Here is a 23,788-nt window from a genome sequence, read left to right as displayed (position 1 = left end):
GTGCCACCAACCCCAGTTTATATGGGTCTGTGTTTTGGGAACTCATTTAGCCAGTAGTTTGAGGTACTGATCCCTTCTGGGCAGGTTCTCAGTTGCTATGTGTAGACTGGGGTCAAGTTCTCTCACTCTCTTGGATGTTGATCTCGGATTGGATGGCAGCTTCCAGTGCTTGGGGGCAGAAGACCTTGGCAGTTTTCTGCCTAATTTTGTTATTTGTGAGCGATTCCCCAATAAATACCTGACTTCCCTTTATCTGGGTTTTTGTGGACTCTCTTACAATCTTCCATTACATTTTGACGCTCAGTGTGGGACAAGAACCCACAATGCTGAGATTAAGAGTCCCATGCTGATTTGATTGAGCTAGCCAGGGTGCAAACCCAGGGGTTAGTGAATCATGGGTAAATACTCTACCAGATGAGCTGCATCCATAGCTGACCCCCCCCACACACACCCAGTGTTTTATTTAAGACTGTCTTAAAAACAAAAAGGTTGTGCTCTGAGAACTGATGCTTTTTGATCTTTACTTTTCTCTGACGATGAATAAAGACCAAAAAGCGTGGTGATTACCTTAGAGTTAAAATTTAATCTAAAACACCAAAAGTTAGAGTTAGATACCCTCATTGGATTTTCAAATTTCTTAGACTTTTTTATAAGGGGTTGCTTTGGAGTTTGCAGCATGCTGAAGCCCCTTAAAGTTCTGTGAGCCACTCAACTCCAGTCAGTTACATGGGTTTTTTTCAGGGAGCCTTCAGCCCAAACACCATTATCTGAAGGGAAGTAAATGGATATATAAACTAGTAGAGGTCTACAAGAAGGTGAAAACAACCTAGAAATTAGGCAAATACAATTTAGAAAGGGGTCCAACTTTTTTACTTTTACTTTTTTTTCTTTTATGCAGTGACCTAATTGGTTTTGGCACTGTTGCCAAAAGACTGATAGGAACAACTTAAAGGAGGAACACTTTATTTTGACTCATGGTTTAGGGAACACAGTTCCTCATGGTGGAGAAGACATAACAGCAGGCCATATTGTATGATAATATTGTGTGCAGCAGCTGATTATTATATGGTGCCCATCAGAAAGCAGAAAATTTGACCAGAACTTGAGCAATGCTGGAACTCATAAGGTCCTAGGTCAGCTAGATTCCAGGCCTCATGTCTGGAAAGTCCCGAATAGTGTCACTAGCTAGGAACCAACTATTCAAAAACAAGAGCCCTTTGAAGGCATTTCACTTTCAAACTGTAACAGATAGACAGTTATTCAGAACATAGTACAAAGCTAAAAGAGGTAAAAGCCATAAAAAACTGATGACCCGAGTTCAATCCTCAGAAGGAAAGAACTCTCAAAAGTTATCCTCTGACCTCTTCTACCACATAGTGCACAGGCTCTACCACTCACCCCCCCCCACCCCTCACCCCCATGTCTCATTATCTAGCTTTCCTTCAAGACGCTGTTCCTGACTGCCTCAGATAATCACTTCTTCCTTTTTGCTGCTTGGGTACTAGATACTTCTTGGTGAGAAGAAATTATTTTTTACCTTTTTCTGAGAGAGAGAGAGAGAGAGAGAGAGAGAGAGAGAGACTGTTCATGTGTGTGCATGCAAATGCTAGAGATCAACATGTGAGTTTTTCTATGACTCTGCACTTCATTTATATATGTATGTATGTATGTTTGTTTGTTTTTTGAGGTAAGGTCTCCCTATGCAGTTTTGCCTGGTCTAGAACACTGTAGACAAGGCTGACCTCAGACTCATAGAGATCCACTTGCCTCTGTCTCATGAATGCTGAGATTAAAGTCATACACTACCACACCCAGTTTCCGACTTACTTTTTCATTTTCACACAGGGTCTTATGAAACCAGAACTCACTAATTGGATAGAGTGGCTGGCTGGACAAGCTCCTAGACTCCTTCTGTCTCTGTCTTCCAGTATTAGAATTAGAGGCACATGATGTAGGATTGGGTGTATTTGATTACCTCTCTGTCATGAGCCCACTAAAAGTATTAATTATGTATGAATTTCTGCTACTTCTTGGATACTACCTGGTTTTCAGTAGTTGAACTGAGCAAATCAAGTTAAAATTGTGTTACTTTTTTATGTGTGTTATATATTAGTGATTGAACCAAAGGTTTTGAGTCTACTAGGCAAGCATTCAACCATGGAGCTTCGCCTCTAGCCTTTTTGGTAATTACTTAATTTTAATTAAAATAATCTTTGTTATTGTGTGTACATGCATGAATACTTGTGAGATGGGACACACGCTATAGTGAGCTATTGGGAGTCAGAAGACAAATTTTCGGAGTCTGTTATCTCCTCCTCTGCTCTTACATGTGTTCCAAGGATTGAACTTGGGTTATTAGGCTTATCTAGAAAGAATGTTTGTTGCTAATTTGCTTAGGCTATAGGCCATGTTGCCCTACTCTGTTAGCCTTCCTAGGAGTTTTGGTTTACATATCTGTACCATGGTACCCAACTTACATTCCTTATAATTTGGCCTGAAATATTAATCTTGTTTGCTCTTTCTGGTTAAAAAAAGATAAGATCCAGTATATCATACTCTTTTTATTGTCATCACTTTTTTCTTTTTTGGTTTGGTTTTTTGAGATAGGGATTTCTTGGTAGTTTTGGCCTTGAACTCATTCTGTAGATCAGGCTGGCTTTGATCTCAGAGAGATCCACCTGCCTTTGCCTCCTGAGTGCTGGGATTAAAGGTGTGTGCCACCATTGCCTGGCTATCATCATCATTTTTTGACACATAGTATTATGTGCCCACTCTGGCCTTAAAATAGCTTAAGCACTCTCTCGAGTGCTGTGTTTATAGATGTACCAGCATGTTCAGCTTATATCTTTTTATACTATAGTAAATCCTTGGTTCAATAACTACGCTGAATAAATGAAGTGTTATTACTCCCAGTGTTAATGCTCCCAGATGGCTTGAATTTGTTCCTCTGTTTCACTGTGGTACAGAGTTCCTAATCATCAACTGGTTGTGCTGAAGCCTTTAAGAAGTCTCTGGCATCTGGCCAGATGCCCTTCACATTGGTTGTCCACTGATGATTGAGCACATTCTTTGATCTTGGTGTTTAGCATCTCAGTGATACTGTTATCTCTGCTGGTCAGTGCTGCTGGAAAGTTTTTCTGTTTAAAAATATATCTTGGTAGAATGCTTGCTTAGGATGCATGAATCCTTGGGTTGTATCCTCAGCACAGCATAAAGCAGGTGTGGTGGTACATACCTGTAATTCCAGCCCTTGGTAGATAGAAATGGAAAGATTATAACTCAGGGTCTTCCTTTGATGGCTAGCTTGGGCTACTTGAAACTCTCAAAACAAATAGACAGATGATGCTAAATATGACCTGAGCCCAACTCTTTTTGGAATGACCCATTGTGGGGCCCTATATTTGTGGTCTCAATGAAGATATACTTGATAAAGTTCAACATTAAATGTGTAAAGGTTCTGTCTCCTGTTCATATTTTTCTTTATTATTATTCTTATTTTACATATCAGTCCCAGTTCCCTCTTCCTCTCATGCCCCCCACGACCCCCCTCCCATCCCATTTCCCACCCACTGTGTGTATGTGTGTGTGTGTGTGTGTGAGAGAGAGAGAGAGAGAGAGAGAGAGACAGAAAGAGAGAGTGTGTGTGTGATGCCTTCCAGGAGGGATTATCAAAATCTATCAAGTCATTTGGAGTAGGTTCTAGGCCCTCCCTCGTGTCTCTAGGTTGAGTATCCCAAAGTCCTTTCATGTACTAGGAATACATCCTAGTTCCACTGTCAGAGGTCCCTTAGACTGTCCATGCCTTCTAATTGAGACCCATGTTCAGGGGCTCTGGGTTTGTCCAATGCTAGTTTCTCAGCTATCAGTCTGGGGTCCATGAGCTCCCCCTTGTTCAGGTCAGCTGTCTCTGTGGGTTTCTGTAGCCTGGTTTTGACCCCTTTGCTTATCACTCCTCCCTCTCTGCAACTGGATTCCAGGAGTTTGGCTCAGTGTTTAGCTGTGGGTGTCTGCTTCAGTTTCCAACAGCTACTAGATGAATGTTCTAGGATAAATTAGTTATCAATCTCATTATCAGGGAAGGGCATTAAAGTAGCCTCTTCACTGTTGCTCACATTGTTAGTTGGGGTCATCCTTGTAGGTCTCTGGACATTTCTCTAGAGTCAGTTTCTCTTCAAACTTATAATGGCTCCCTCTATTATGGTATCTCTTTCTTGCTCTGTCTGTTCATCCCCCAACTCAGTCTTACTAGTCCCACTCATATTTTATTTTTCTTTTAGTTTTTGTGGAAAATACTGAATTTGCTCAGATATAGGTTGTTCAGGTTTTGAGAAAAATGTGTATTCCATTTTTTTTTGTTTGTTTGTTTGTTTTTGGAAGGAAAAGGTTCTGAGCATCATTATAATGAATTGGTTTTGTTTTATTTTTTTGGTGTTGGAGGTAGAACCCAAGATCTTTTCCTGTGTATAATGTAGTACTGAACTGTACCTATGCTCCATCTTATTTGTTTATTTTGGGGAGGCATGCACATGACATGGGGTACCCAGAGATCAGAAGGTGACTTTTGAGAGTCATGTCTATCCTCTGCTTTATGGGTCCCAGATTGAACTCAAGTCATCATATTTGATGTTAGGTGCCTTTTCTGACTGAGCCACCTTGCTAGTCAACCAGACTGCCTTTTAAATTTTGAGACATTTCTAGGTTTTGGTTGATGTTGGAGGATGCAGAATCCTTATATAGTATTTTTGGCTCAATCTCTATGAATACAGAAGGTTGGCTAGTTACTTATACAAACAACTGGTAAAGTTGTGATCTTTGTTACTCAAGGTACAATAAACTTTTGAGTTATTACTCAGAAGCTTGGTAATTCAGAACAAAGAATGTTCAACCAAGAGAATTTCAGTTGTTCATTCTGGGAAAAAATGAGAACCAGGAACAGTTAAGCAGCATAGTTTATGAGACACAAAGGGAAGCTAAACCCAGGCCTTGGAGGAAGAAACTGATGATAAGGGCTGCCTCCCTTGTGTAACTTTGGCTCTTACAACCCCAAATGACGGGCTTGCAAAGTACACTAAGATATATTCACTTATGCATGCATCCAGCTAACTGATGATTCAGGTTTGTTCTGGGTGGTAAGGCCATTTATACAGTTAACAGATACTTACTACAGCATAGAATTCTCATTCTAATGGGAGAAACAAGAAACAAAAGTAGCTAGAATGATAGATGGTGACAAGTTCTATGGAGAAAAATGGATGAACATAAAAGGATATAGGGTATGTGGGGGGTAGTTGCAGTTTAAAATAGGGTGATCAGAGGCAGTTTGATTGGGTAACATTTGAGCAGTGTCCTCAGGGAAGTATAGGAACACACTGTCAACATTGGGAGCAAGGGCATTATATGTAAACAGACAATTTCAATATACCTAAGATCTCTCCAATTTACTGGGAGATGATGTTGGCTAAGTGACAGGGATGTTATATAGGCTCTAAGCCTTTTAAAGGATTTTACCTGTTTGATAAGAAACCTTCAGATTGGAATGAGTGTGTGTGTGTGTGTGTGTGTGTGTGAGAGAGAGAGAGAGAGAGAGAGAGAGAGAGAGAGAGAGAGAGAGAGAGAGAGATCTGACATTGTTATTTTTGGGTGGTGCTAGAGGTTGAACCTAAGGCATGTTAAGCAAATGTTTTACCATATTCCTAAAGACCTTGTTTAAAGATTATTTGGCTGCTGGCAGAGAATAGACCAAAAAGTGGGGTAACTTAAATTATGCCAGTTCACATATCTGTAGATTATTTTGTGTTTTAAGGCTGGTGAAAGTCAGTAGGCAAGAGCCATCAACTGTCAGAATAAGAAAGGCTTAAGGGCCAGGGATATAGCACTGTTGTAGAGTATTTGCCCAGCATGTGTCAAGCTTTGCCTTTCATTCCCAATACTGGAGTGAGGAGAAGAAAAAAGGAAAAGGGAAAAATAAGAAGGGTTTGAATGTGTGTGGGAAGGGCTGCTGAATGGATGAATGAGAGAATCAATCATCTTCAACAGTGCTCTCCCACAATCCCCAAATCAGAAGAAGTATTATTATAATTATACAGAAGGGAGAACCTGGAAAATTTATATAGGACAAAGCTGCATAAATGGAAATGCCTGGGTTCTGTTGCTTAAAGAACTAATAATTTATTTGTTAAAAAATCAAAACATTTCAGAAATATGCAGTTATAGAAAGTGAAGTTCTCTGTGAAGCCAGTGCTGAAAGATAATCTCTGTGAACAATTTGTGTAACTCCAATTGTCCTCTATGTGGATAAAAACAGTTCATCTCTCAGTTTGTGAAAATGAGATAACTCCTGGTCTGTTCTTCAATTTTCTTCTCATACTGTCATGGGCATGTTGCCATGTTCGATATTTTTTAACAGTGGCACGATATTCTAGTCATAGTTGTTCCCTGGTGATCTGATCTGGATGGCTTCTGTTTCTGTATTGTACTGCTGGAGCATTTTTGTATGTTCCTAGAAGATGAATTTCTAGAAGTAGAATTGCCAGGATCGATAAGTATGACTGTTAATGGCAAATGAAAATTATAGCATGTTCATTATTACTAATTTAAGGTGGTATAAAATAAATCCCTATTTCCTGTTTTATTTTATTGAATATAATTTCAAAGATCAGTACTCTTATATTTCTTTTTTTTTTTTTGCCCCACAGTCTGGTTTAATAATAGTAAATTCTCCCATCATTGGGTTTTCAGAAACATAAGTTGAGAAAGACTTACATTGACCCTAAATACAGGTGTTATATACTTTCCTTACTCATATGTTCATATGAGAAAATACTAGCATTTCTGACATTGAGACCACAGGGTCTTTGTCTCTTATGAAATGACTGGAACATCCAGACAGCTGTTTGCTAATTATAAGACAGTAGACTTAGATATTTGAGGTGTCAGCAATCCATTGCTCTTTGGTAATATGAGTGTAAGGATAAAGAGAAGAGAGGTACCTTTTCTATTCACCTACTTTGAGGTTTGTTTTTTCAGTGTTTTGAGAAAAAACAAAATAACAAAAACAAACATACAAACAAACAAAAAACAAAAACAAAACAAAACAACAACAACAAAACCAAACCAAGACTAGCCAACCTGTCCTCCTGACATTTTCCCAAGGTTTAGGTTTACAGATTTATACTTTTGGAGACAAATGCTGGCAATTTATCCTAAGGCCCTGTTTGAGAAAAAGATGCTCTACCATTAAACTATATCTCTACCTCCTAATCAGTCTGAAATCCAGGTGTGATCTTTTACCTTCCTGTACATTATGGGTTGGCATACTTTGTGTAAAGGACAAGATAAACATTGACAAGGTAAATATTTTGTTTTTTGTAGGTGGTAGATTTTTATCTTTTGTTTTTAGTCTGTGTGCTGTGTGCATGCGTGCGTGCGTGTGTGCGTGTGTGTGTGTGTGTGTGTGTGTGTGCGCACGCGTGCGTGCGCCTAACAGGCTCTCTGTGTCTCCCAGGCTAAAAGATTCTGCTTCAGCTTTCCAATACATCCCCAGTACCTCCTGTGAGACTTTCATGATGGTTAAAAGCAGGCATAAGTAATTGAGAATTTCTTGTTTCTTACATTATCCATCTTGAAGCATTCATCTAGCCTCACTAAGTCTGCTTTGGGAATTTTGTGTCATTGAGGCAGCTTGGGAAGGGATGAGCCTCCAGGTTGTCCAGGTAGTGTGCCTGACAGACAACCCTTCTCTCACTGTTGGTCAGATTAGCACCTGGTAGGGCTGAGCTAAATTATCACTCTTCCTTCTCTTGAGTCTGAATGGTGTAGAACAGGCCATGTGCTTTGTGTATACACCAAACTGTGAAAAGATGTAATCCTTCTGTCAGCTCAGGGGAATGGAATGTCAAGGTGACAATGATGAAATCTGTATGTGAGCTGAAAATACTTTGAAACTTACCATGTATTCATCCTTCCTCCTTTTAGTCCCCCTGTCTACTATATTCAGAGAACTATTCTGAAGGATACACTGGAGTGTGTTTCAAGACCATAATACCAGGTATAGGGAATTCTGTTTGCACAATATATTTTTCTTATTGTAATAGGTAGAGCTATGCAATAGTTTTCCCTCTTGGATTTGTCTTGCATTTGTGTGTTTATGTATGTTGATGGATGGGTGTGTTCCAGCACATTTATTTATTTATAAAAATTGTGTGTGTGTTTGTGTGTATGTGTATGTGTGTGTATGTATGTATACACCCGCACCTATCTGTGGAGTTAAGAGGTACCAAATCCCCTAAAACAGGAATTATACATGGTTGTGAGCTTCTTGATGTAGGTGGTACGAAGGAACTGAACTCTGTAAGAGCAGCCATGCCCTAACCATTGAGCTATCTTTCTAGTCCCTTTGCTCTTTCCTGATGATGTTTTCTGTGAACAGACAGATTCACAGAATCTGTTCAGTGCTTCATTGAGTGAGTCTATAAAATTAATCTAGAGATGACAGATAGTCTTCAAAGTAGGTTGTCCATTAAGATGTTTCTAAAAATTTCAACTTCCCACATAAATCTGGATTTTATTGAAAAAAAAAAAAAAAGGGTATAGCAATATATCAATACTAATCAGCAGCAGATAAATGGTTGTTCCTCAAACCAAGGCATAAATTCCTTTGATTCTTTTTTTTTTTTTTTTTTTTTTTTTTTTTTTTTTTGGTCAGGGGCTATAGAGTCAAGACTGGGAGCCTAAAACTCGTGATCCTCTACCCTCTGTCCTCTGTCTCACTCGTGTTGTTTTATTACAGGCATACCTGCCCTGGCCTTGAAGTTTCCATACTGCTTCCTCTACCTTCCTCCCTAAATTTGGGATTTCATGGGTGCTGGAGAAAAACATAAAACTGTCTTTTTTTTTCTTTTTTTCTCTTTTTTTGAGGCAGTTTCATGTAACCCAGACTAGCCTCAAACTCCTGTGTAGCTGATGCTGACTTTGATTTTCTTGACTGTGCCTCCCAATGCTGGATTTACAAATGGGCACTACTATATCTGGTTTGGCATGAGCTTTCTTGCCTTAGTCCACACTAGGCTGACTTCATGGTTCCTACTTGTCAATTTTATGTGGAGATCATTGCATCATTTTGGTGGTTAACGGTATATACACTAGCATTTCTCTGTGTGCTTCCCCATGCAGTTTTGCCAAAGGGAGGTACTGGACATCAGTACACTTGCCCCTACCTAATTGAGCCACAGAGGCTTCCATGCTGTCAGCATGTCAACCCTCTCACCTAAGAAGCTGCCTGGTTTTTTAATAGCACCAATTAACAAACTCCTCCTCTGTTTCCAGAGGGGAAAGAAGGGGGAGGGGGTTCCAAGCTGATTTGCTGGATGAGCCTCACTTGAGTGAGCAGTTCTCCATTTTGTGAAGTTACATAGAATGAGAACTACCTTCTTTTGGACTGTGTGAGTGAGCTACATAAAATCTTCTCCTTTGACAGGGGTGGGCACATGATTTGGTTGTTACCTGCCAGGAAATTAAAATCAAGTGAGAGCAAAAGTGGAAAATTGTATTAATAAAGACTCCAAGGCTGAAATTGTGACCATCATTGATAGTTGAGCTTGTTGACATTATGCCCTTTTGCTCTGCTGCATCAGAAGGTGTGAGCATGAGTCTTTCTGCCTCTTTTCTTTTTCTCCTCTACATGTTCACACAGGTATTCCCAGCTTCTGCAGCTTCCTTCTCTGCTCGTTATCATTTTCTCTTTGTTCTGGTGGCAAATAGACACCTCCACGTATACATGACATAGATTATACTCATTTTCAAGTATATAGTGTAATATTAGTTATATGCACATTACTATATAGTATATCTTTGATTGGTTTGGAGGGTACTGGGATTGGAACCTTGCATATGCTCTGTCTGTACTCTTGTTTGTTTGTTTGTTTTTGTTTTTGTTTTTTTTGGGGGGGGCAGGGTTTCTTTGTGTAATAGCCCCTAGTTGTTCTAGAACTAGTTCTGTAGACCACACTGCCCTCACTCACAGAAATCTGCCTGCCTCTGCCTCCTGAGTGTTGGGATTAAAGACATGAATAACCATTGTTCAGCTATTAAAAATTTTAAAACAACTCTTATCTATCTATCTATCTATCTATCTCTATCTATCTATGTATCTATATCTATCGATCTATCGATCTATCGATCTATCGATCTATCTATCTATCTATCTATCTATCTATCTATCTATCTATCTATCTATCTTGGTTTGGGGGTTTCCCTGTGTAGCTTTGGCTGTCCTGGAACTTTCTTTGTATACCAGGCTGGCCTCAAACTCAAAGATCTGCCTGCCCTTCCTTGCCTTCCTATTGCTAGGAATAAAGGTGTGAGTCACCACCTCCTGGCTATTAAACATCCCCCACCCCAACCCCGAGACAGGGTTTCTCTGTGGCTTTGGAGGCTGTCCTGGAACTAGCTCTTGTAGACCAGGCTGGCCTGGAACTCACAGAGATCCGCTGGGATTAAAGGCCTATTAAACATTTTTAATTACATTTAATTATTTTGATATGTGGGGAAAGGATGCCATAGTGTCACATACTTGGAAGTCAGAGGACAACTTTCAGGAATCAGTTTCTCCTTCCATCAAGTGGATCCCAGAGATTTAACTCAGGTTGTTGGGCTAAGCCCCTTTACCTGTTGAGCCACCTCATTGGCCCTAGTTTTTATTTTGCAACAGTGTTTCTTAAGGTTTCCCAGGCTGTCCTTGAACTTACAGTCTTCCTTTACCCCTGTGAATAGCTCAGATCACAAGCCTGAACCATGGGGCCTGGTTTATACAATAATCTTGAGAAGTGTTTCGTCTTGCGTGATTGAAATTCTATATTCAATGAGCCCCTGGCAGCTACTATTCTTCTTGTGTTTTGAAGTCAAGAAATGTAAGGCTTCTAGCTTTGTTCTTCTTTCTCTCAGTATTACTTTGACAATTTAGTGTACTTGGGATTCCATAGAGTTTTAAGATTTTTTTCCCCTCTGTTTCTAAAAGAAAGAATGTGCAGTTGCAATTTGAAAGGATTGCATTGAATCTTGATTATTTAGGGTATTATTTATCCACAGCTTTGAGGGTTTGATAGGTGCCTTTAAATCGGTTCCTGTTCATTGTCTCAGAAGAAGGATTTGGATAGAGACAAATGAATGATTACTAGTAAAAGGAAAGACAGTTTATTAGAAAATTATATACTTATCACTGGAGTAGGAAGAAAGTTTGTAGCTCAAATAGCCTGGCTGTACAAAATTAGGGAGTTCATGTCACATGGAGGGCTTTTTCACATATGGCTTTCTTACATGTAGTTCTGCAAATTACAGCATGCACGTCAAGTCTTCAACAGGCAGTATGCATTTTATTCTGAGTCCTAGACCATTTTCAGTACTTTGAAGTGTTGCTTCTTGGCCAGTGGCTCTAATCAGCTTTCCTCTTTGCTAGCAGTTTTTCTGGAATTAGAGATATGCATGTGATACCACACTTGTTTGTTTAATGTATTTCTGGAGGATCCCAGAGGATCTTTATTAAAAGGTCAGCCTAAACTACCTAGGGAAACTTGTTTCTCCAAAAACAAAACAAAACAAAACAAAACAAAAAACCACTTTTTTCATATTTTAGATTTGAGATTTTTTTGGGGGGGGTGGTGGTGGTGGTGGTGGTTCAAGCAGGGTTTCTTTATATAGCTCTGGCTATACTGGGAATCCCCCTGTAGACCAGCCTGACCTTGAACTGAGATAATCTGCCTGCCTCTGTTTTCCATGTTCTGGGATTAGAGGTGTGTGCCACCATGCCTTGCTCAGATTTCAGATTCCTTAATCCATAAAGTCTTTGTAAATATTCCTAAATCTGAAAACCTCCGAAATTAGAAATATTTCTGACCTTAAGCATTTTAGATAAGGACACTCCAGAGTATACTGACAATGTAACCAGTGGCAAGAACTTGGTATTTATAATGTGTATTGTTGGTTGGATGGACTGCTCTCGCAAGGTTTTATTTGGATGTGGTACTTGTGGTTTTGAGGGTTCATGTTTAAGCTTTTTAGTATTTGTATTCAAAGTACCTTTCTGACAAAACACCATTTAGATGCCCATGATTTAAGTGGTCGGCATATAATATATTCTTGTCATATAGTCGTTGTAATTCAAGGAAAAAAATTGTCTGAATTTTGGACTACATAGTGACTGTTTGCTTAATATTGTTTGCTTCTTCTTTTTTTTTTTTTAATCTTATGTTAGACATCAAATCCAGGATCCTGTTCATGCTAGACTCAGCTATGTTCTGTCACTAAGTTACATTTTCAGTCTTACATGTGTTCTTAGTTCATTAAAAAAAAAATCAAATATGGAAGCTGAGAATAAACTCAAGGTCACAAAGCATAAGAGATGGTGTAGCTTAAACTGCAGTCTGCCTGATTCTGAACCTCAGGTACCAGATTGTGTCCATTTTTCTGTTGCTTAGACTCAGACCATTAAAGTATGTCAGGGAAGTTTAACAGCAACAGCACTCTTGCCATTTGGGTTAGATAATCCTTCCTTGTGGGAGGCTGTCTCATGCCTTGAAGGGTGTTTAGTAGTATTCCTGCTGTTACATAAGTAACACTCCCCCAAACCAGTTGCAACTACCAAAAATGTCTCCAGAAATCGTCAAGTGTCCCCTGGGGAACCCTCCTCCAGAAAACACTGATAAAATATTTCATTATTTGTTGTCCGTTCATCTGTCTGCTGTTTTAATGAGACATCTTAGAAGGAACTGGCAGTGGCTGCAAAGTATTTTCTAATGTAGTTACAAAAGACCTGGCTCTGGTGGTCTTGAATCATGCCTTTCATTGTTTCTCCTCCCTTTTTTGTCTTTTTTTCTATTGTTTGTGATTTTCTTAAATAAAATGCAGCTGGATAAAGTGGTATTTATAAGTATTTTTTTTTTAAACGCAGGTATCCATTCAGTAGACATTCAGATCACTTCAATTATAGCCATTAGTGCTAGTAAAAAGAAAGCAATTTGCATGTTCTAATTATAGTGGGGGCTACAAAAATTTTAGCTAGCTGGAAATGAAATGGCTTCCAGACTCCACGGAGTTAATCTTTATCAGGGTAGTATGATTGACATGTTGGAGGACGTTAATGTGCAGTTCTTTGGGGGAACGGAGGAGGAGAGTGGAAATTGCAGTTTCTCTACTAATTGTACTTTTGGTGTCACTCATGACAATTTCATGTTGTCTAGACAGAGGGAAATGTTAGAGAAATCATTCCATTGGATTCTCAGATGTGGAGTCCAGAAAGACTCAAGGTAGTTGCTAATCAAGAGCAAGGTGGCAGAGCAGAGTGGTACATCCCCAGAGGCAAGTTAGTATGTCAAATGTCACCAAGAGAATCAGTCAGAACTAACCTTAGATTTAAGAAAGTGATTGTATTTCCAATTTTGTGTGAGCTCAAGGACTAACTGTGGACTGTTGCGACCCAGCTGGAGTCTTTGCCCTCTTGTCTATTTCTATAGACTTTAGAAACTCATTACATGAAGATCTGAGCTGGAAAAGCTGCCTCTGTGAGATGGTTAGTAAAGCCCAGCTCACTCTGCTTCCTTTTTTTACTTTACTGTAAGGCTTCATTGACTTCCTCTTGTTGCCCTTTTGGTTTGGGCTTTAAGATTTTTCTTCCTGTTATATAGTGTTTTTAGTATGCGCCAGTCAAGTCAAAGCCTGTTACTTTTTAAAAAAATTTTATCATTGTATTTTGTGTATCTGGTAGTTTTGCCTGCATGTGTGTCTGTGCACCTTGTGCATTCCTGGTGCTCATGGAGGCCAGAAGATGGCATTGGATCCCCTGGAACTGGAGTTACAGGTGATTGTAAACCACAATATGTATGAGTCTGGCAGTGAAACCCAGGTCCGCTAGAAGAACATGAAGTGCTTTTAACTGCTGAGCCACCTCTCCAACCCTGGCTATTTCTTTTTAATGACTGGCCTTCGTTAAGAATTTTTAAATATTTAGTTTAGGAATAGAGATATGAAAACCAGCTTAGAAGATATTTATGTGTTTCTTGGTATTGGTTCTATCAACCAATACCATTGTAGAATTAACGGGCTTTGAGGTAGATTTCTAGATTTATCCATTATTCTGAATAAAGTTAACCCAGAAGTCAGAATTGTGGAATTCTGTAAATCACTTCATGATTTTAGGAAAATGAATTAGGATGCACTGCCTCATCCCTCCATGTATATGTTGCCTGGTAATTAAGGTACATTCAGCTGCAGCTTGTGGGATATACATGTAAGTATATGGAACCAGCTGTGTATCAGGTGTTTTGTTTTGCTTATAGATCTTCTCTCATGAAATATCTAGTGAAAAAGTCTCTGATCTAAATTCCTGATTTAAAAACAGGTCTGGGGTCTGTGAACAGACCCACCCCCCAATTTCCCATAGACATTGTATAGATCACTTTGTACCTTTGAATTACATGTAGACAAAAGTGATTTTTTTATATTATATATTGAAGTTTGACAACTATATTATAACATGTGGAGGGTTTTTAATAACTGAGTCATTCATTTTTCAGAGGTATGAAAAATAACTGGCTAACAAAGAACAGAGGGTCAGATGTTCCCAAAGGGGTCTGGCTGACTTTTCAGGCAAGATTTATTCTAGATCATGATTACATATTAAGTGCTGTCTTGGTTTGAGTTTTTGTTGCTGTGAAGAGACACCATGACCACAGTAACTCTTACAAAGAAAACATGTAATTGAGGGTGGCTAGCTTACAATTTCAGTCCATTTATGATTAATGATGGGGAGCATGGTGGTATGTAGGCAGATGTGGTGCTGGAGTTGAGAGTCCTACTCAGAGGCAACAGGAAGTCAACTGACTGTCACACTAAATGAAGCCTGAGAAAAAAACATCAAAGCCTGCCCCCATAGTGACACACTTTCAACAGAAGTTGTGGCCCAGATTAAAGATGTGCCCTTCAGTCTCAAATTCTGGATTAAAAATGTGTGTCAGCCTGCCTCCTCCAACAAGACCACACTTCCTCTAACAAGGCCACACCTCCTAGTAAATGCCTCTCTCTATGAGTTTATGGGGCCAAATACATTCAAACTACCACAGCTACAAATTTGGTTTCTATTTTCTTTGCTTTTAGTTCTAGATTACTGTATGCTCTGATGTTTCAATACCTGTTGCTCACTGCCCAGAGATATTGGAGAATACACTAATGTTTGGTAGAGAAATTTTTGTGCTTTTCTGGTGATGGACATTGTTTTGAGTCTCCTGGATTGTTTATGCTTGGTCATAGTAAATAAAGCTGATCCATACCACAAACATGAGCTCTTTCTCTAATATGTCAGACTTACTCCCCACCCCCTTTTAGCTGTGAACCTGTTTTGGTCCACACAACAGGGACAGGATTGTCTGTCAGTTCTGTTGGCAACTACACCACATAATGAGAGTGCACTCTTAGAATTATGGGGCCCTGCAGTGATCAGATGAATACCTATCGTTGGATAACTTAAATGATAATTGGTAGTGTGTGAAATAGGGAGGCTTTGATGCCTCTGCTTTAAATCAGAGATGTCAACTTGGAAATCATAATAGAGGTGTCATTTCAGAACACACAATTTTTTTTTTTAAACAAAGAATAAGTCATCTCCCATCCTGGGCATGCGCTGAGACAGAGATCTGGAGCTTGCAGAGCAAGATTAAAAAATGAAGCAAGCAACAATATATCCGAGTTGACCTACTGCCCCTTCACCCCCTCCAAACATTGCCCTCTTTCCTTATGAGGTCTCTTGAGAACATACAGTTTAGAGCACCAATGGTCATTTCTTAGGCAAGAAGACAGCCTCTGGCTTTATGATTTAATGAGCTTCCAAGGGACCAGACTTATTTATTAGGACAACTATGTCAGCACTTTAATGTGAGTGGCTTAAGTGACCTGAAAGATAAAGGGTGATGCAAGCAGTTTCTGAAAACCCCCTTCCTTCAGGAATTTTTTTTTATTGTGTGTCTTTCAACATCTCATATCTTGTCCGAGACTCATGGGGTCAGTAAAGAACAATCAGATACACTTCCTTTCTTATTCTTCCCAGTCTGGTTAGACTGCCTGCTGATTCATGGGCTTGGATATTTATTTGTCTCCCATTACATGTTAATTAGGATGTGAATTTTGATGGAGATAAAAAGATGACTTGGAACCAATACTAGCTTTTATGTAGCTTGTAAGTCTAAAAGCAGACACAGACATATTTATAAATAACCACAAGGGGAAGGTTTTTTGGTTTTTTTTTTTTTTTGTTTTGTTTTTGTTTTTGTTTTTTGGTTTTTTTTTTTGTTTGTTTGTTTTTTTTTTCTTAAAGGCTGTCTGTCTATGCAGCCCTGGCTGGCCTGGAGCTTACAATGTAGACCAGGTTGGTCTCGAATTCACAGAAATCTACCTGTCTCTACTTCTGTCTCCTATTGCTGGGATGAAAAGTGTACACTACCATGGCCAGCCCCAGGAGATCTCAGTCTTTTAAGAGAGGAGCCACACAATACTGGTGGAGTTTTGAAGGATTTTTATGGGAATATTCTGCAGAGAATAAATGTAGAATAACAAGAGAGTGTACACGTTTATCTAGTACATGGATTCTCAAAATATGATAGGGAATCCCAGAAGTCTAATGGTTCTTATGAATGTTGAGAAATGTCCTTCTTTCACAAAGGTTTGGTGGGGTTTTGTAGACCACATGACATGTGATGATACTATATAACTGACCACTATTCCTGTGTATGTGCTCTTTCTATTTTTTTAAAGATATATTTATTTATTATACAGATAGTGTTCTGCCTGCATTATGCCTTTGGGCTAGAAGAGGGCACCAGATCTCATTATAGATGGTTGTGAGCTGCCATGTGGTTGCTGGGAATTGAACTCAGAACCTCTGGAAGAGCAGCTGGTGCTCTTAACCACTGAGCAATCTCTCCAGCCCCCTATTTGTAATTTCAAATAAGGTTTAGTATCGGTAGATCCCATGTAAACAAAAGTCTAGTGTTCCTGGAGTTCTGATACAGAAAGTGTGAAAACTTCTGAATAGACGATCTAAAAGGAAAGAGTAATTTCACTGCAAAACTTTCTATGCCAAGCTACAGCATTTAAATTTGTTTTTCTAGGTATGAAGATGCTATTGGTTTGGATTTAAACAGTAGATGTCACACAGATAAGGCAAGGGAAGTGTTGCTTAAGGCATGGGGCTCCAGTGGCACCTTAGTTGCTAATGTGAGCTCTTCTGTCTGTAGAGGCTGCACAGCTCTGACACTTGATGTTTGCACTGGTTAGAGAAAGTCTGATGTGTTTGTTGCTTTAGGATATTGGTTTTCTCTGTAATCTGACAACAGGGATCCTTAGGGTATAATTGTTTTGTAAAGAGGTGTTGTCACTGGTTTGTGTGTTCTTACCAGACTATTACCTAGACTTTCTACTTCCCAAATCCTAATGTCTATTAAATTTAAAGTGAAAGATGATTATTGGTTTATTGTTTTATTTTTGAGATGGGGTCTCTTGTAGACCAGGCTGGATCCAGTACATACTAAGCTGAAGGTGGTCCTCCTGCTTCCACTTCCCAAATGCTGGGATTTATAGGTACGTGCCACCAGATCCACCTGAAGGTTCTTTCTTTTGGATGATCTGTCTTATACTCCTTGACCACATTTCCTCCCAGAGTTTTCTTCTACTCTTTTGTCTTCCTAGTCATTAAAACATATATGGGAAACAGAGAACCTCTTAAAAATATCAGTAATATTAGAACATTCATACAAAATGTTAGGAATTGTACAGCTTGAGTTGTGCTCCTGTTCACGTGTGCCCTCTGCAGAGCTTAATAATCTTTTATTATTTCAGTGAGATGTTAGAAATCAACCAGAGTTAGCAAGCCGTAGCCTGGAATCTTGCTCCCTCCCATTCCCACAGTCACCCATTCCCACCTCTCACCCAGTGAGTCATATCCTCCAGCCACAGCTCTCCCTCCTGCCCCCCATCTTGCTATGTTCCCAGGCTGGTCTCTTAACTTTTGATATTGCTATAATAACCAAGGAGTAGCTAGAATTACCTTGCCAGGCTATCTTTCAAGTTATTTTATGTAAGCACATGTTTTAGAACAGAAGCAGGCAAGCCTTTTCTTAAAAGGGGTTGCTAGTAAATATTTTAGGCTTTGTTTTTCTCAGTAGCATTCAACTTTGCCTTGGTACCTATCTCCAAAAACAGCTGCATATCGTGTGTGTGTGTGTGTGTGTGTGTGTGTGTGTGTGTGTGTGTGTATGTGTGTGTGTGTACACAAGCACACATATGTGATAAAAGTTTATTTTAAAAGCTCAACTCAGGACCTAGGGTTATCAAATGTGTTTTAGGGCAGTAAGGCAAGTTGCTGTTTTAAATCTTTTTTTAAGCTGGACATGGTGATGCATGCCTTTAATCCTAGCACTTGGGAAACAGAGACAGGTAGATTCTGTGAGTTAGAGGATAGCCATGGTTACATGGAGAGACCATCTCAAAAACAAAACAAAACAAAACAAAACAAAAAAAGAACAACAACAATAAAATTTTTTTAGGGGATAGAGAGATGGCTCAATGGCTAAGAGCACACACTACTCTGACAGAGGACTTGAATTCTGTTCTCAGTACCCACATTGGGCAGCTCATAAGCACCTAAACAGCTTAGCTCCAGGGGATCAGATGTCCCCTTTTGTGGGCATTTGCACTCATGTGCACATAACCTTATAATGACATACATGCATATACATAATTTAAAAGACAGAAGTAGGGGGTAAAGAGATAGCTTAACATTTGAGAGCATTGACTATTCTTTCAGAAGCCAATACTGCTTCAAATACCAGCACCTACATTGTGGCTAACAACCATCTGTAACTCCTGTTCCAGAAGATCTGATTTGGTCTTCTGGTTTCTGCAGGCAACACACACACACATAGTACATAGTTACATGCAGACAAAGTACCCTTACAAATAAAAAAAGTAAAATCTTTAAAATAATGAAAGTAAACCTATTAAAAGGGTTTAAAATGTTATTTATTTTGAAAATTTCTACTTTTAGTCTTTTCCTTTTAGATTTTTCTAAAATTTCTAAAAATCTAAAAGACTTTCTATATTGGACTTAATTTTTAAATTAACTTTATTTGTATGTATGTACATGCACATACATGTCACTTCACATAGATGGTTAGAGTACAACTTGTGAGTCAGTTTTTTTCATCCACAGTGTAGGTCCTAGGGGATTGAACTCAGGTCACCAGGCTTAATGGCAAGTGCCTTTACTACTAGCTATCTTGTCTGAGCTATATCCTCAGACTCTTGGATATTTTAACTGTTATTTTGGATATCTAATTGGTATTTTGGTTTTGAGACAGGTTTTCCTATAGCCCATGCTGGTCTTGGACTGATTATGTAGACCCATGATGGATGGGTCTTGTGACCCTGAATCTTCTAACTTCAACTTCAACTTACTGTATGCACCACCATTCTTATATCTTTTTGGGTTTCTTTGTTTTGTTTTTTCTTTGTTGAGTTTTTGTTCTTGGATACAGGGCCCTCTCTAGGTAGTTCTGGCAGTCCTGGAGCTAGCTATGTAGATCAGGATGGCTTCAAACACACACAGATCCCCCTACCTCTGCCTCCTGAGTGCTGGGATTAAAGGCATGCACCACCTTGCCTGGATTGGTTTTTTTTGTTTTGTTTTTGATTTTGAGAAAGGGTCTCACTCTGAAGTCCAAGCTAGCCTCAATTCAACAACAGCAGTTCTACTGCCTTGGCCTTCTGAGTGTTGGGAACCACAGATATGAGCCACTATATCTAACTTTTAATTTAGTTTATTTATTTGACAGGTCTCACACACTGAATCCCAGTCTGCTCATGGCAGTCTTCTTGCTTCAGTAGTGCAATGGTACGGAATCAGGTGCCAGCCATCATACCTGAAGCTAGGCATTGGTGGCTCATGCCTTTAATCCCAGCATTCGGGAGGCAGAGGCAAGTGGATCTCTGTGAGTTCGAGGCCAGCCTAGTCTACAGAGCAAGTTCCAGGACATGCTCCAAAGCAATACAGAGAACTCTGCCCCCCAAATTAAAAAAAAAAAAAAAAAAAAAATTGTGGAAAAGTTACAAAAATAGTACAGAGAATTCTCAAATGCCCTTTCCCCACATTCCCTAAATATTTGCATTTTGCCACATCTGTTTTGTTATTTTCTTTGCTCTGTCTATATATATGATTTTTATAGTTACTGATTATGGTTGTTACATTTATATTTTCATATTTGTAGTTATTAACTTGTTTTAATATTGAATAATCTCAAGTTTGATAGCGCAGTGAGGCTTTTAAGTAGTCCTTGTGTTTCTAACATACATGGCTACACATAAAGGATAAATTATAGTATTTTCTTCCTGGTCTCCAGTGAGTTAAAGTAACATGGTCCTTGTACTTCACCCAGACACAACTGGTGTAGAGAATTAAGCAGGCAAGCTGTTAGAGAAAAGATTGTTTTGTTTGTTCCTTTCTGTCAGAGTTTTGGTACCTCTTTAAAATATTTCCAAATTGAGATAGGTCAGAAAGAAATGGCAACTTCAAGCCTAAACAAATTTGGCAGAACCTTCCTTCAGCTTTTCCTGATTTCACATTATCAAATTGCATGATAGATCATTAAGTCAAGTCAGATTTGTGTGTACCAGAGCAGAAAGTGCACAGCTGCTACCCTTGTCCATTTATTCATGCCGTTTCTATTCCTTCTCCCTGCAAACAGTTGGTACTAGGAGGGAAAATACTTTGAGAATCTTAAGCATGGTAATGATGATGTCTACTTATCTCATAACTCCAGTTCATTCTTTATTTCACATCAACTGGAGTGGCCCCATTTTATTCCTTTCGAAGAATTTCTGTTTCATCTGTTATTTGTGTATGTGTAGAAACATTGTTTATTTGGATTGACTCTCTTGATTTCATGTATTAGCAGTTAAAATCTCAATCTCTCTCTCTCTTTCTCTCTCTCTCCTATTAGCAGTTAAAGTCTCTATCTCATACATATGTGTATGTATGTATGTATGTACATACAAATGTATGAGCATTGGTTAGCCAGTCCCATTGCATAGTCAGAGGAAATGTTGGTATAAAAGGATTCTGGAATAAGTAGACATAAGGGATGCATGCTCCAAGAGAATCCCAATCAAGGACTCTCCAGAGACAAAGCTTAACATTTTGATGCTATTCTGATTTCAAGAAGCCTTCCTGATTAAAATAGAAAGTTAGGGTGGGAGCTGGAGTATGCGAGATATCAAATGGAGTCACTAAAATTGACGCCATGTAATCCAGACTGTTCCAGTTCAGGAGTCTTCTTTTAGCATCTCCTGATAAGCATCTCATCCCTCTCTGAGGTCTGTCACTGCCATGACATAGTTTGCAGTGAGCAATATTTGTTTCCTAACTTATCAGGTTCATTTTCTACACAGACACTGAAGCAGGTCACTCTGAAGGCTGTCCTCACCAAAGGGTGTCTGCCATATGAAGCAGCTATTAAGAGAGTAACAGAGCTCAGGGGTATTCAGCACCACCTGCAGAGCACTTTAGTATAGAGTGAATAAGTTTCCAGGGTTTTGAAGACAGCTGCTCCTAGACCTTGATTTCATTCTTCACTTCTCACCCTGGTCTTAGAGAATGATATTTTTAGTACTGTATGGATGACACAAGTTAATTAGTGGGTTTTAAAAATAATTTATTTATGTGTATTGGTGTTTTGCTTCTATGTATGTATATGTGAAGGTGTCAAATCTTGGAGTTACAGACAGTTTTGAGCTGCCATGTGGGTGCTGGGAATTGAACATGGGTCCTCTGGAAGAACAGAAAGTTTTTGCTGGGTTTTGTGAAACCTGTCTGTAATCTCAGCATTTTGGGGGCAGAGGCAAGAAAATTTTTTATTCTAGATCAGCATGGACTACAGACCTTGTCTCAACAACAAAAATAAAAAGCATGCTGTTGCAGAGGAGGTGACTATAATAACAAATGATACACTGTATATTTAAAAAAAAAACACACACACAAACACAAAAAACCGGAAAGGGGTTGAGTTTTCAATAGTAACGATAAAATATTTGAGGAAATAAACATGTTTTAAACGTGACACAGTGTATTTATGAATTGAGATACTACAAAGTACTCTGCTAATCTGTACAATTTTATGTTTTTATGTATCAGTTAAGAAATAAGGCATTAAAAAGAGGAAGCAAATTACCTGTACAAGCTTCTCACTAACTGACTTTCCTTTATTGTCTAGTCTGTGTATTAATACTTCACATTTTCTCTACCTATTGAAAACATTTTGTATTTAGAAGACCTGGACATGCTATTAATTTTGTTATGATGGTAGGGAAAAAGAAGAAATATGTCACTTAATCTGTGTCACATAAAATAAGAAACATCCCAGTTTATGACACATTGGATTGTGGGGGGAAAAGTATGGTTTCGAATAATGAAGTATAACATTTCTGCAAACAATGGTATTGACAGAGAGAAGATGTATTACTTTCTTCCCAGTTGAGTATATGGTATTCTTTCCATTTGACTGTGGAGGTTGTTTGATGTGTGGTCATGTCTTGGTCAAAAACATACTTTTAATGGTTGGTTGTCTAGGCAGGAAGGCTAAAACTGAGGAAATGGAGCAACAGTTGTTTCTGTCTTGGCTGTGACTGGTAATGCCGTTGTGGGCAGGTTGCTGAGATAGTGACTGCCCATGACCATACCTAAAGCCAGCTGGTTTTAATAATACTGAATTGTCTTAACCCAATTGGGAAAGAAGGGTAGCTGCCGTTCTTATCCTGCAGATCTGTTTAAGGAAGAATCTGGCAGGGAGCCTGGGACCTGTTCCTGGGAGAACCAGGCAAGATGCTGCTGGAGAGGAACAATATGCATTTTTTCTGAGACCACTTCCTTTGAGATATGTTCTCTGCTAGGGTTGTGACCAGCTGCAAAGCATACATGAGTTGGGAAGTAGTATGGTAGACTAGGAAGCCCCTGAACCACACCTATTATTGGATGGGTCTTATTTAAATAGCCTTTGTTATATTTAAAGGGGGAAGTTCACTAAAACTTAACAATGAAATTTCATGCAAAGTCCAGATTTATGGTTTTACAAAATCAGACAAGGCAGCAATACTGAACCCAGCTTGTAGCATGGTAATAATTGGCTGTAACTGAGTGATAGGATCCTAATCTTCCTGCTTGCGAGTAGCAATTGCTCAACATGGCTACATGCAGTAGGCATTTGTTTCTTACTTCGCCTCTGGAAGGTTGTAAAAGTACAACATGGAGAATCAAAGCATTTGGGAATTTAAGTAGGTCTTCATGGGAATCCTTAATAGTTGTGTGTCATGGGCCTGTATACTTAAATCTCTAGTCCCAGTGTTCTTCTGTATGTAGTAATTCTTAGCACCTTGTGGGTATGTTTAGGCATGGTACCCCAAAAACTGCCTAATAAAATGTGTGTTACTATCAGTTGAATTTATGATGGGGCTGGATGATAGAAGGAAAGGTTTTTGCCAGTTAGTAAGTGAGTCCTGGATATGTACACTCTTTCTCACAAAAAGGGTGTGTGTGTGGGTAGAGCAGAAAGAGTGGAAGATGAGGGTATGTGGGCTGATGGTGTACAAAAGCTGATCACCAGTATAAATGTGTGGTGTATGCCTCATTTTCCTCTCATGTTGCTTCTAGCCTCCTGTTTGTGTGCTGGAAGTGCTGTAAAGAGCAGTATTCAGCATAATA

At 39.1% G+C, this 23,788-nt stretch overlaps 1 protein-coding gene across 10 annotated transcripts in view; it reads left to right on the top strand.

Annotated features, from left to right (window-relative positions):
- The window catches only part of Ambra1 (autophagy and beclin 1 regulator 1), a 219,394-nt gene that overhangs the window by 74,848 nt on the left and 120,758 nt on the right, over positions 1-23,788 (top strand). The gene's annotated exons all lie outside the window — the stretch shown is intronic.

This window comes from Phodopus roborovskii, unplaced genomic scaffold (assembly GCF_943737965.1).
Source record: "Phodopus roborovskii unplaced genomic scaffold, PHOROB, whole genome shotgun sequence".
Classification (NCBI taxonomy): Eukaryota; Metazoa; Chordata; class Mammalia; order Rodentia; family Cricetidae; genus Phodopus; species Phodopus roborovskii.
Note: the sequence above shows the minus strand (reverse complement) of the source record. Positions and strands in the feature narration are given on the sequence as shown.